General features: G+C 42.6%; 1 protein-coding gene across 9 annotated transcripts in view; it reads right to left on the minus strand.

The window, feature by feature from the left end:
* agrn (agrin) overlaps nt 1-15,392 on the minus strand; it is a 248,933-nt gene that overhangs the window by 204,936 nt on the left and 28,605 nt on the right. The window lies entirely within an intron of this gene.

Genomic DNA, 15,392 nt, shown 5'->3' on the forward strand with positions numbered 1-15,392 from the left:
CGAACTTGTCAGCCTCTGCCTCTCAGAGCTGCACCATTCCTACCTGACATCTCCTCTCTTTGCTTAGGTGTGCCTTTCCTTCTCTATTCTCCCCTGACACACACACACACACACACGCACGTACACAGAAACGCACACTTGGAGCGCTTTGAAGTTTGTGTAGTACATCTTTTTCTCATGTAGCTGTGAACCAAGGAAGATGCTCTGGGAAAATGCCAGAGAAGTCCTATGTCGGACGTTGCCCACGCTGGGAGTGTGTGTGTGTGTGTGTGTGTGTGTGTGTGTGTGTGTGTGTGTGTGTGTGTGTGTGTGTGTGTGTGTGTGTGTGTGTGCGTACGTGCGTGCATCAGGAGGGCCAGTCATTATGGGTGAATGGGCAGGATGGGACTAGAGCTGTCACGTGGAGGGGCTCAAGTTGCACACACAATCTCACAGAGTCCCACACACATACCATGTAGTTGGTGGGTGTCCCAGTGCCTGTCACTGTGTGGGATCCCTGCACTGCACTGATACAGAGGCATGCAGCATTTTACACACATGCATGCACACAAACACACGGGCAGTCATGTCACTGGTATGATTGCATGCAGGGATTAACATGAGAACACACCGTTTTCACGAGCTGTTTGCTTCTGAATGCAAAGACACAGCCGTTCTCTCAGAGTGACAATTTTGTAATGACTTCATGTGTTAGAAAGCACAGCTTTGCATGGGAAGGGGATATGATGGGCTGTAATTTTGCAGGCTTTACTAAGTGTAGTCATTTTGCTTGGGCAGATCATCTACTTCCTAAACTGCTCTTAGCATTCCACAGAAGAGAAAGACGCGTATGGTTGTCAACCAAGACATGGAAAGGATTAGGATGAAAGAGGAATATATAATCAGAACGCAAACTGCTTATCGAGATGAAATTTCCTCACTTAAATCAATTCATGTAGCAGACAGGAAGTAGGTTTTAGCAGCAGAAATACATTTGTTGAATGGAGAACCTTGTAGGAACATTTGCAAAACATGTTCACTCGAAACATGGATGGATTCTGCTGAACAAGTCGACTGGACGCAGGCCCAGGAACCCAAGGGGTCAGGAGGCCCCCTGGGTTCCCCTGCAAAACATATCCGAGAAAGAAACACAAAACGACCGAAATGAGACACACAACTAAAAACAGATGTTAAACCAACACAGAGAGATGTTATACCTCCACAAAGAGGAGCCAAACATCTGCAAAGATATGAAAAACCACAGACACATGCAAACAGACGAATGCGGTGTGTTTGTTGAGCATTTTGGTTGAATATGAATTTAATTATACTTTCAAATGATATCAATTTATATTAAATATTTGTCTGTTTATCATATACAGTAATTTGGGAATAGAGAAAGTAGTGCAAAACTGAAAAACACTTGATTGAAACCACTTGAATGATCAAAAAATCTAAGTTATCATATATTTTTTGTAACAAAAAAAAGAGAAAATGATGGACAGCGAGTTGAGAGCGCTCTCGGTTGTCATATGACGTACAACAGAAAGGCAAAATACTGGCAATTGGAAAAGAGTCAAACAAAATTGCAGCTTTAACAGCTTTGAAAAACCGGCTAACTTTAGTGTAAAAGAAGAATGAGAAATTACCCTTGGAAATCTGCTCCTTTCTATGAACATATAGGGACAGTATTGTAAATCAATAAAGTGAAACTGTTACACTAGATATATTTAAATGCATTCACTCAGTTCTGAATTCATGGAAAAGCAGCTTAACTAAGAGAAAATAAGAAAGAGTGGCCACACTGTAGATGTAGACCTGTTCTGCACCAGCAGCAGAGGAATAGCTGGAATTCCTCCCTCAGATGGTACGTCCTTAATCTCATTATCTGAGAGGATATGAAATCTGCATTCCTGCGCGCGCGCGCACACGCACACACACACACACACACACACACACACACACACACACACTCTAAGCTGCTCAGTGTGCCCTTTTCTTGTCGAAGGGGCCCCGCTGTGTGTGACGCGGTGGGCAAGAGCCGCAACCTTCAAGGTGGTGTTATGGCTGAACATGAACATTCCGACATTGGCCACACATATGCGCGCACACACATGCAACAAACCGAGAGCATGGCAATTCACACAGCACAATTTAGAGAAGAAGAAAAAGAGTCAATCTAATGCTGGAAAACTCGTGTTGATGGTTGAAGAGGCCCATTGAAGTGCTTCCGCCTCCAAAAACATGGTATGAAGGAAAAGATGTGGGTAGTGCACTAAGTGACAAGAGGACCTCCCACTTTAACAGGCACTGTGATGAGGCGTGACATCTCCTGACAGGTGTTTTGTCTCACTCAGAGCGGCATGATGTGGCCATTGTAGTGGGCACTTCTACTGAAAGCCTGAAGAAATCCCACACCAAACAGGGAGAGGAGTTTGGCATGCTACAGCAAACAGGGGAGCTCCTGCCTTAACAAACCGGAGCTTACATAAAACTCGACATCAATCAATAAGCCAGTGTGACAATGAAGTGGTATAAACAGTCATGAATGGAGCCACTGCACATCAAAGCCCACACGATCTGCTGCTCGTCTCCTCGGCAGAGTTTTTGTACTTCTTAGGGTCTCAGGTGCGTTTCTTCTTAAAAGCTGGTTAAATTCACAAGGCCTGTCTGGAATTTAATCAGCAGAAATCTTCGCTGAGCCTCAAAGAGAAGGCATTAAAATCCTATTATGACACACAAAGCCTCCACTGTTTCTCTGTAAGGCTACAGTGCACTTTAAAGCGCTTGCTAATGCTAACTAGCACCAGAGCTACCGCCTCAATTAATCATCCATAATCTTTCAACTGCTGTACCAATAGTTGAACATGTGCTTGGTGACGTTTTGGCCTCTATTTTCAGTCAATGACAAAGGAGCTTTTCAAAACGGGTAATACGTTTCCTGACTTACTTTCTGTTGCACCTGACTATCACAGCTGTATACTGGGTTAAAGGTGTATATTTATGGATTACGCAGCAGCATCAAACGCATCTAAGCCCATCAGTGAGTTGTGGTGGAGCCACAAGGACTAATGGGAGAGGGGGCTTGGCGGGACTCCTTTAACAGGAAGGGAAGGGAAGGGCCCTGAGTAGGGAACACATGAAAGGACGACTCCGTCATCTGGGAGCTTTAATGACAGACTGTGCCGTCTTGTTTTGACTGAAGAGCTCTTTTAATATGCATGACAAAAGACATCCTTTCATGGCAACAGCACCGAATCCCCTGACAAACTCCCGTTGTTTCTGCTGCTGCTCTTCATCGTGTCATCATCAGCGGAGGTCGAGGTCCCATCACAGTGCAAAGGCATCTGTCTGGGCAAAACCCTGTGCTTTTGATGGCCCATCCAGTGTGCTGGAGATCAGTGCTCTTCATGTACAATGAGTTCAAAACAAAGGGGCAGACAGTTCAGCTGCTGGGCCTGCTGAAATGGGGCACTAGTCATTTTACTTATTGTCATCTCCTGTTCTCAAACTGTATAGAGCTCTTCACTAATTTTTCAATGTCCTTGTCTGTGCTCTTAAACAACAGAGCCCCTCTGGCTGAGCACTGTTGTAGAATGTGCCAAGCAGAAATAAAAGAGTCAGAACAGGAAGGTGACCTCCGATGTGGCATGTTCTGTTGAAAAGCTAAAACGTTTTGCGGTGCTATAAATGATTTAACAGACTTTCAGTTGTACACCTAAAATACCACAATTTAACGAATTTTCCATGTAGAACCACGTCAAATTCACAGGAGCTGATGACTACATGGAAAAAGGCAATGAGCTAAGCAGAGGATGGAAATGTTTATAGGCTTGGGTGGGGTCTTCTTGACACAACATGGGAAGAAAATGAAGTATGAAAGAAAACCTAAGGTACTAATTGTAAAACGTGTCTGTATGACACAGCATCAAGATAAAAACAGTGATGAGAACAGTACATCCACTCCCACAGATCAGGTGGTCTTTTTCTGTCTTTACTATGGGGCTGGTGTTGAGGGGGGTTAGTGTATAGCAGATGTGGTTTGGTTTAAAGACCATGGCCATTATGAGAGGCAGATTAAAGTAAAGGGAGTGGTCTTACCTGGTAGGGCGTTGGCAGGACAAAAGAGGAGACAGCACATGAAAGAGAAAGAAAACATTAGTCACTGTTTACAAGGGTTTAAGCTACACATCCACACATTTGTATCGTGTAGTATACAATCACTGAACTGATAAAGTGCAGTCTAGACAGATGTACAGATTGGTTTCCTGGGAGTTCGAAAACAAGCCAATACTATAATGGACACATTGTCTGGAAGGGAATGGTCTTCCATCTTAGTATAAACCTGAAGCACTTTGGGTTAAGACACATAATGGCTGAGGTCATCAATCATCTTCATATTTCAAGGTAAAGATCTATACTTTCATTCAGACTGGCACTGCACGTATCTGCCTTTTTGGAGAACAACAAAGTTACACCGAGGCCTCTGACTTGGACGTTGTAATGGAATAAGCATTGATTGTCTTCCACTGCAGCCGGGGTTTTAGCCTGTATTGTTGCATTTGTTCAATGTCTCTTGAGGCTTTTAGATTTTTTATGGCAGTGTCCTATCAGAACAGAAATAAAGGCACTATGGGATGTGACTGAAAGCTCTAAAAAAAAGCTGGACTCTCTGGTGAAGGTTTTTTTTCTATTTACTATTAGGTCCAGGGCAAGCTGCCGCGCAGTCTATTGTCAAGATTTACAATGGTCCCTTCATCAAAAAGTCACTGATGCTACTCCACGTTCTCATACATCTATCATCTCTATCTCAGTAGTTGGCAAAAGTGTTGGTGTTATAATTGAATTCCCGCGGTTATAATTAGTCTTGGACTTGACTCAATTATCCACCATCAAAATCACTTCCAGGAGGCAGTCATTGTTTATTGTGCTTAATCAGTAACCAGAGTTAAGTCCACAGATAGTAGGTGCTCATAGTTCACAGTCAGTGCGTCGGAGTCCCTGTTGCAGAAATTATGTATCCCTCCAGGATTAAATGCAGTACAGAGAAACTCCTCCATCCATTTGTGCTACTTAGAAACCATCCTTCAACTCTGAGACATGCACTGATATATTTACAGCCCAAGGATCAGCTCACCAACAGGGTCCAATTGGTACTAAACAGGAGCCACAGTGGTCACCTTCCTATGTCATCCATATTTCAAAAAAGCATTCTGCCGAGGAAAAGTTTGCTGACCCAGAATATGAATGAGCACTGAAAATCACATACAGTAGACCAACCAGATAAGGAGATGGAAACGAATGCAGCTTTAAACAAGAGCCAAGTTTGGAGAAAACATTGTCTTAAATGTTTGATCCAAATCCACTTATCACCTCTGGCTTCGCCTTATTTGGTGAAATATTTTCAAAGTAGGGTATGGCACGTATGTAATCCTTTGAGCTTAACCTGGAACCTAGGGCTAGTGATGCATGATTTATCAGTGCTGACTCGTGGTGAGCATGAACTCTAAGACAAATCGTATAACAGTTCTAGAGAAAATGTTTTTTGGGCACAATCAGGAAGAACATCTCTCTTGTGAAAACACTTAGAAGATGATGACTGAAGGAAGAGACAGAAAAGGAGAACAGAGATTGTAAGAGAAGCTCTTAGTTTATCACTCAGCTTGGTGTCTTGATGGAGAGATACCCGGCAGTGGGGAAAAGAGCTCTAGACAAAACAAGACTGCGGCCCTTTCTCTGCTTGTCTGTCTATCTAGTCTTGGTCACAGGAGCAGGGGTTGTACACCTAACATGTCCCTGAAGCCTCTCCTCAGTGGGCAAGTCTACATTAGCCTAGCCTAGTACTGGCGGTAGAAGAAAGTGACAGGGGTCACATTCATATTGTTAGGCTGAGTCAATCCTTTCTTGCGGCTTTTCAAAGGTTAAACCATGAATAGCACCAGTGAGAGAACATAGAGGTTGAAATCCCTCCTTCTTTAAATTCCTGATTTACTTGTAACTCTATAAGGTTAAGCTGTTGCGAATGTACAGATCTGCACCCAAGCCTGGAGTGTAGTCTACTATAAAAAAAAATCTCCACCTCATATGGAAACATATCTTTAAAAGATTGAGCAGTATATTTAGCAACACATCCTGGCTTTTAGCTGCGAACCTTCCAGTGGAGGCACAGTGATGTTTATCTCAAATGGTGACACTCTGAATGGCTTAGACGAGTCAGGATGACACTCTGAGTGAGGTGGCTTTAAATGAAAAAGATACAGTATCTGTTAGGATCCAATAACCCCTCACCCACCCCCGGCCTGTCCTGCAGGCATGATGCAGTTTGACTCAGTGCACAGAGGCTGAAATTATATGGCATCACCATTTTAAACAGCAGACCCATATATCAGAAAAGTTAAGTAATGGCCCGTACGGTGCAGGGGAAATTGCCAAGAACAGCCCTTTAACTTCAATGGCACTAAGAGTAATCAAGTTCCCAAGCAATCTTCATTACACAGAGAGCACTCAGCCTTATTGAGATTCAGGGAGAGGGAGGTTGCTCGCGTACAAAAAGGATTTATTGATTGCACTTAATGCAATAAGCATGCAGGATCCAACGCAACAATTTCATTAGATATTTCTTTACTGCCACAGGCTGTGGGTGCTTGGCTCGGAAAGAGGATCAGAGATGCTGGCAACTTTTGCAGGAAAATCTCTGAGTAAGGACGCTGAGACAGGCCGACATGCTGCATACATTCCCTTAATCAACTTTAACCTTTTGGGGCTCGATGGGACACAAAAGGTTTTCTCTTTTCATGACTTGGAGCTGAGGCTTGGAGTTTTTCCTTGCTTGGACATCAACTTTGCAGCTGCATCAATTTACTTTGGCCTCTCATTCAGAAAACTGCTTGGTTTCACTTTATAATTTATAACCTGGTTAGAATTTTTCATATCTTCTAAAATTCAAGTTTCTTCCAGGCAAACTCTTTCATTTTCATTTTCAATAGAATTATTGAAATATTATTTGAAGTTAAAATTACTTTCAAAATCCATGTATCTATCCATCCGTTAGCTATATTGCTTGTACCTGGGTGTTAAACAGGGTTCAGTGAAATCCTTAAATCAGAATTAGATTTGTGTTTTGGATAATAGAGCTGAAACTGAGGGGACATAAAGAAAACTTCATCACCCATCCACTGAAACAGACATATCAGTTTGTCCCGGTGGACAAGATCCATAAGATGCCAGAGGAGACTCTCCAGACTGACAGCTTCAACTGCTTTGTTAAAACATCTAGTGTTGGCTGAAGAAATAAAAGACAGACGCCCTTTCTTGGTCTAGTCAAATTGGCCTTTTTTTCTCTCATTTAAATCATCTCTATTCTCATTCAAGGCCAGCTGGCCCTCTCTGCCCTCTGCAAACTCAGAGCCAGGGAGATAAATAAACTGTAGGAGAGGGGGGTCAGGAAGAACAGGCCCAGGTCTTTGGGCTGCTGACAGGCAGCCATGTGTTCCAGCTGTTTGGTCTTCCTCCCCCAACGTGAACCACTAGACAGATGACCCCCACTGACACTTCTGTCAACTCTTCTTCCAACTCCATCGACCACCCCCTTCCATCCAACCTGCTAGCCCCCTCGCTGACCCTTTACTTATTGGGTCAGGGCAATAAATACTGTGTGCTGCTTCCCAGAGGCCTGTTGACTTCAATTCACCCCCTGACACCTGTGCAAAGAGTGAGCGTGATGCTGCTGTTGAAACAGTGCAAACATGAGCAAATGAGGAAAGCTAACCTAACCTAACAGATATATAAAGTACAGTAAATCACTTTGTTACCCCTTTACAAAAGGGATTTGTCAGGCCTCTTTGTGTGTGATTTCATGATTCAGGGTCTGTAATTCTCTGGTTGAGTCCTGCGGAGTTAGAATTAGGAGACTTTCCATTAAAAAACATGTCAAGGGGACATTGCATTTTTATTGTGTCATTATTGAAGGGGGGTTTAAGCTCTTGACTACAATAAGGTAAAGGGAAGATGGGAGAAGTGTTTAAAGACGTCAAATTCAGGAAATACGAAGAATCGAAAAAATTGTTAAGGTTTTTTTTCCCAGCTGCACTGAAATTAGATTAGTCATACAACATTACGGAAAGTCTGCAAATCAGACAGCGTAGACACTGAGGGGGCGGGGCATTTAACACTTTGGTCCAGACTCAAACAAACAAACAAACCCACCATTAAAACAACCGGAGATATCAGGTCGAAGCTGAGGTTGCCCAAGGCCACTTTGTGACGAGGAACAGGCTGCACCTCCTCATTTCTGCCATGATTCAGCTTCATCGCAGCACTTGATTTGTGAATTGCTCTGGCAACGCACTGGCTAGAGTGACGTAGCAAAAGCTGACTCATCCTTGGTCAGCGACTCTAAAGAATTCTGCATCTTCCATTTGTATAAAGAGCAAAGTCCTTTACATCAGATATTTCCATATGTGAATGTGAAATAATGTCTTCTTATGCGCTTGAATTTCATGGTGCTTAATGCACAGGAAGGTCATGAATCATTCTAGCCCTCGTCTTAAATCATCCTTCATTTACTCCTTTTGTTTCACTGCAGAAACTCTCCGCTTAATTTAGCCATTCTCATATTCATCAGCCTTGATTGAGCTGCCAGAAGCATATTGACCTGTACTTGACACTCTCAAGACATACTGTATGTGCTGAGGGAAGTGAATGGACGGATGGTGGGTTGGTATTCCTGAGATGGATGGACTCGATTCATATGGACACTGAGCACACACACAGTGGGTGTGTTCACGTCTCTCCCTGGTTATTGCAGTAACCGTTTTTTGTTTGCGTTACAGTGGAGTTATGAATGAATACAATCAGCCCTGGATCACATCACAGTAGGTCAGGCTTCTCACATAGCAGGTGCTAAGCCTTTTGATGTTTCGGGGTCAGTGCTCCGATATGTTATCGTTGACAAATCACTGCCATGTTTGTGTTGCAGAATGGAGGGAGTGCTACCATTATGATCTCTAAGGTACAAAGCCTTTCAGAGGCAATGGAGCAAAACACTTCAGTCTTTTCAGACAAAATATTCAATCATCACAAGCAGTGTACTTATTAATGAAATTATAGCAGGAAAGTGCTTAAAGTAAAAACCCCAAAAAAGAACGAAAAATGTAGTTTGTGTTCCGAGAGATTGTTCCTGATTGGGCTGATAACTGCTTTATGACTAAACTTGTAAGATCCAAGTGCGAGGATAGCAAGTGCCTAGATGAAAGTTTGCCTGCAGACAGTGAGATGCCTTGCTTTAAGGAATTAAACCTTGAATTGGAGCTAAATATCACAATGGAGGGATTAGAAGTAATGTAGGACTGATGCGCGTTGAATATAAATAAAGACAGATGCCAAGATACATGAGAAAAAAATAGGATACCCAGCCCTTCCTCTCCTTAAACAGTGCATGCCATTCAATACCAAACAATACACCAAAGCACAGCTTAGCCTACATTGCAGACAAGACAAGCTTACAGTTACAGTGTGGCTGGAACAATATCATTTATCCCATTTACCCTCAGAGAAAGCATCGCAGCACAATGTATCAGGACTCAATCCAACTTGGCCATTTGCTTTAAGGAAGCAGCTGAGCTTCCTTGATGCATGAATTAGTTGAGAATTAAGTGTTTGACACAAACACTTTCCTAAAGTAATGGTCATTGCATTGAGCCAAAATGGCTGCATTTAATAATGAAGAGTTCTTATTTTATCAAGCCATTTGGCAGAGTTAATTCAAAGCCAATTAAAAACTTGCTATAAATCTATAGCAGCAGCTCCTTGTCTGTCTAGTCTGAAATGCAGTGTCTGTTAGTCTAATCCACTTGGGTTGAGAAAAATGTCTTTACCAGTGTGAAAGGCTACTAAAACCTACGATAACACCAACTTGATAGGAAGTAGAAAACAGTGCATCTTGCAAAGCAATCTTATGTTTTCACTGTCCTGCATTATACAGACATGCACAGACAAATAGCTGTCTCTCCCTCTGTGAAGCTAAATGATGGGGTATAAAAGAAATAGTAGGGGGGAAATCCTGCAGCGTGTTGTATGTCTCAAAGATGCATGTTAGGTGCAGTAACTAATTCCTATGTTTGTAAGTGTGTGTGCGTGCGTGTGTGTAGCTGGCAGGAGGGAGTTGACAAAAACGGCCTGACATTGAGCTTTTTCCAAACCTCCACTCTGACAGATTTATGAGCACCAGCAAAGTTGACAGTATTAATTCTAAAAGGGGGGAAATGTCAAGATCTCTCAGGTGACGTTCACCTTTTCATTTCACGGTCGTTTCACTGGTTAAGTGTGACAGCTGTGATTCAGCATGGTTCAGCTTTTCATTGGGAAACTTGAAAAGTTCCTGAAAGCTCAACGTGCATCAGGAGCAGAAAGACCCGCCCCGTGCCCTGACTCCTCTTGTTGACACAATGACACTAAAACCATGAGGGGATTTGCTTGACTGACACATCAAACTTAACACATGATGTAGAAAAAGACAGAAACAAAATCTCAAGATTGGTCCATTTTGACTTATAATGATTATTTATTTATTAATATAGATCCCAATGTCTTAGAATGAGAACAAAGAATTAAATGATCAAGTTTGTGGCACTATTGTGTGTCACAAAGCTCTCTCTCCATCTTGTTTCCTGTCTTTCTACCAATGTCAACTGTGAAATAAAGACAGACAAGCAGGAACTACAAGCATCGTTGCCTAAGTGCATGTAACAATTAAATACTGTGACCTAAAAAAAATGGTTATGGCCTGTTTAATTAATCCTGAACGTCAACTGAATGCGTTTCTAAATAAATTACTTTTAACATTGATAATAACGGAGACATTGCTGTACAACATGTTTAACATTTGTGAGCAAGGTAAAGGAATTTCATTTCTACTTTCTTTTTCTACGTTCTTGTTGCCATTATTAGTGTGCATGCCTGTGCTGTGTGTGCATGTGTGTGTATGCCTGTGCTGTGTGCGTGTGTGCGTCTCCGACCTGTGGTTCCCACAGATTGGCAGCCTTAGACTACCTGACCTGAGGCCCCGAGCCTCTCCACCCTCCCACCACTTCAAGGCTGTCACCTTTGACCTCTGGCAGTGAGAACTCGCATGGCTCTGTGATCTTGAGTCTCTCCCTCTTTCCCTACCTTCCTGTCTTTTGCACATACTTTCTCTCAATTTCTATGTGCGAGTGTGAGTGTGAGCGTGAGTGTGTGTGTGTGTGTGTACAAACTTCCCAAAATGCTCTGATAAAAAAGCGTCTGGTAACTGGGACAGATTTGTATCTGGCCTGCTGGTAACGGTTTGTTGAGAATAGGGAGAACATCAAACACAAAATGCAAACACCAATTGTTTCCTGCTGTTTTATTTGTTTTGTAAAACCCTAATTTGGTCAACACCCACCAGACACAGTAGTGTATGTCGTGTTATATTGAACCAGAACTCACATGACCAACCCAAATTGGGTCAAGTTGGGATGGACGGCAGGTTTATTTTCTTCATGGATTCAAACACATCCATGAATGTAGTATTCAGAATACATTCAGTGTCATCAGAGCAGCACAGGACATTTAGGCAAATCATTGAGATAAGAGCCCTCATCAAACAAAGCCTGTCGCAGTCCGAGGTTTAATTGAAAGTGAGCTCAGTTTGGCTGGCTTTGTGTGACATTAGCCAGGGTATGTGTGTCCAAACTGTCGTTCTCCCATTAGATAGTGAACTGAAAAATCTCAATCTTTACCTTCCAAGTAACCAACAGTTCTTAGCCAACGAGATCTGTGCTACTGTAAAGAATTCCTATTTGCCTTTATCATACAAATAGTAGATACTTCAATATGCCTTTGTGCATTTGTGGCAATTTAACCATTTCACCATAGCACCAGGTTCTATTCACTGTGTTCACATATAAAACATTTCAAAAGCATTTAACTTGCTCCTGTTTACTGATCCCATCGCTCGTTCACTATGTTTTCTGAAAACAACAGGAACAAACAGATACTTTTCAGCCATTTCTGTCACGATTCTTTTAATTTCCCCACAGGGATGGTGCAGTCTTAATTTAAAGTTATCAAAATTGAATCTACAACTTTGTTACAACTCTTGCACCCATGAGAGAACATGTTTGTCATTACCAATGCAGCGCTGTGAAGAACAAGCGTGCATTAGCATCTGCTGTACAGCCGTTAGCCTGCAGGAAGAGCGTCAAACTGTGAAAACACGCCGAGTTTACACAGAAACAACAAAAGACCAAACAGAGGAAACGTGAGGGAACTTGCAGCATAAGCCTCACTGTCAACCTGCTGAAATATCTTGCTGATGAATCTGGCTGATTTCAAGTGTCCTGTGTTGATAATGTACATATTTTGTGCATGTGTCTGTGTAGCAGTACCAATAAGCTTCCCTAAAAGAGTTCCTGGTAACATACCACATATCAGTCAGCCAAAAATAAAACAGCCTTAATTCACAATTCATGCATTTCCTTTGCATAGTGGCTTCTCAGTGTGCTTATGTGTGTTGTGCTAATGGTAGTACTGGATCTGGATTTGCATGGCAGCAAATGACATTGACCTTCCAGTAATGAATCACAGTAAAGCTGAGAGATCTTATTGAATGTGTCGACAAAAAAGCCTGCCCGCAGGGCTCTCAGCGGGAAACGGAGTGAAGGCGGGAGGAGTGGAATGAGAAAGGATCCCATTGTTGCAAAGGAACTCAGAGTGCAGAGGCACCCTGACACAGGTATTCTGCTAAATAAGGCCAGCATTGTACAGTGAAAGAACGCATACTGGCACAAAAAATGACCAGAAGGTGGAAAAAGTCACGTGGGGCTTCAGACACCTGCATGGATTCTAATCTTGGTATGATCCTCAAATGGCTGACACCTTAATTGCTTTTAGACCTGCACTGAAGTCTGGGCATTTTGCTGAAGATTTCCAGAGGGGCTGTATGTAGGGACGCAGATCAGTTGTCAGTTGCAAAGTCATTTACTCTTGACATTTGCCAGCCCCTTAGTAAAATGTCCAATTTGAGAAGGGGAGCAGGAAAATTCTCAGCGAGCAAGTCGATGCACATACACATATCTCAGGATGACACAGGTGCCATACATGTAGAAAATGCTGACGAAGATGTCAACTTGGAAAGACAATGAGATTTAAGAGGTTTTGAGGATGAGGCCCAGTTTCCGCATCAGAGTTTATACGTCATGTTCTGCCTCCTGCATGCTCCACCCGGGCGACGACATTCACCTAAATGTTTCAGACATTTTCCTGCTGTTGAACACATCTGAGCCGAACTCCTGCTGCGTTCGTCACATGTAAAAGGCCAACTAGTACAGTCTGAAATCAGCTTTTGGTTGTCGCATGTTTGTAAAGATTGGTACGTTCAAGTACTTCATTCTTGGATTTTCGAGGCAATGCTTCAAGCACCTACTTTTCATGTGCAGTATAAAACACAACCTTTATGAATGCCTCCAGGGAGAGTGTCTGAATATGTGCGTTTGTCCCAAAATGTGTAATTTATTGTGTATTGACATCAAACAATTCTAAGAAGATGACAGAGACAGCGGAATGAAGCCAGGAAGAGGGTAGGCTTTTTGATACTGATATTATTACAAATGCTAGCCAGCAAATACACTGCCTGTAAACCTAAGCTGCTATTTGGATATGTTGTACTGAATACCAAATACAGAGCTATTTTGACCCCTTACTACTTTTTCAAATTGATTGCTAAAAACCCTTTGTGACTCTTAGCATTAAAACATACCGTATATTGCTTAAAGCATTATATTTAGTGCCTTTATCTTTTCTTGATTCAATGGACTTGAGAGAAAACCCAGGTAGATTTTCTTTTTTCCTGTGCCCTCAAGGGTATAGTGCCACATACAGACAACTTCCTGCATTTATATGTCTCACAGAAATTAAACAAAGTTAATATTTTCATTGCATATTTTAAATTAGCCACAGGCACAATGTAAGTTTTAAGTGGGCCCATCGACAAAAGAGGACTCCCAAAGTAACGGCATAAACTCCTCCCTCTCTCCACTGCCCAGGTCACCACAGCATTTTCATTAAAGCATTCCATTCTCCTCGTTGTCCCCCCTATACCAGGCAAATGGAGATACAGTGGCATTGATTCATTTATTGTGGGCCCAGTGTGCTTTTCTCTGGCTCCTCAGCAAGTGGTAGCTGTGATTTAATTACCAGTGGAGAGATGAAGTCGTCTCCCCGAGCATAGCTGATGGGACCATTCTTCTTCTGAATTGAAAAGAAGGTTCACATCAAGTCAGCTCCTCATGCAAGAGCCCATTAGTTACAGAGAAGCTCAGGGAACCATCGACTGAGCAGCCCGAACGATGAGGCTGCATTGATCTCCATCAGTGACAGAGAAAAGCATCCACTTGATTGCTACGGTGTCTTGTCCACTAGAAATGAAAGTCACCCTCACATAGTTAAAGGAAAACAAAGGGCCCTTATTGAAAGACCTCCCATCAAATCTCACCCATGGATTGAACTTTCCCTGGGAAAACCAACATTATTGAATTTTCACAAGATTGTCTATTGACATCTTCCAGTGCTAGACTGGAGAGGGATTGCCTCTGGCTAGGCAAGTGCCAAAGGTCAAACATGCCTCACATGTCAATGAGACAGTAACAAGGCTTTCTATGTACACATCCCATCCAAGTCCATGTCACACAAAACACTTCACATCCACTGTGGCTGCATTCCTCTGTCTTGTCCCTCAACAAAGTGGGTTCACCTTAGGAAACGGATTGACCTGCTCAAGCCAAAGTCTACGCATGCAAAGTGCTTTGTCTTGCCTATTTTACAACAGGGACAGGACCACACACATGCTGTGGCCATGACCAGTGCTGGTATTGTTCACATGGTTGTCAAGGGGCTTTGAAACAGTGGTAAGAAGGACTGAGGATGGCCACAGTTGTTCAAAGCTAATGAATAGCCTCAGTTCCTCCTGCCGTCACTGCTGATAATAGCTAGGCTGGATGGTTATGGGGAAAACAAGGTTGTTTGTAGGTAAAGACAAAGTTGAGAAGAGCTCGAGAAAACTCTTGTACATGCAGTCACACACCTCCTGATACACAGACAACATGAGTTATTGTTCTGTTTCCTGATCGCTCTTCTGAAGCAATGAACTTTCAGGTACAATTACAGTTGACGGCAATGATTATAACAGCCCCTAACAGACAGCATGCGTGAGAATCCAGACAGAATCTGTCTCATTAGGCATTCAAATGAAGGGGATTATATTCAAAAGTGTTTGAATCAAGTCAGGCATGTAAAATGCTTCTAATCCTTTTGTCAGGCCCAATGCAACACTTTTGTCTTAATAATCAAACTCATGATGAATCTGTCAGCTTGTGTTATGATCTGCAGTGTGAAGA

This window comes from Hippoglossus hippoglossus, chromosome 7 (assembly GCF_009819705.1).
Source record: "Hippoglossus hippoglossus isolate fHipHip1 chromosome 7, fHipHip1.pri, whole genome shotgun sequence".
NCBI lineage: Eukaryota > Metazoa > Chordata > Actinopteri > Pleuronectiformes > Pleuronectidae > Hippoglossus > Hippoglossus hippoglossus.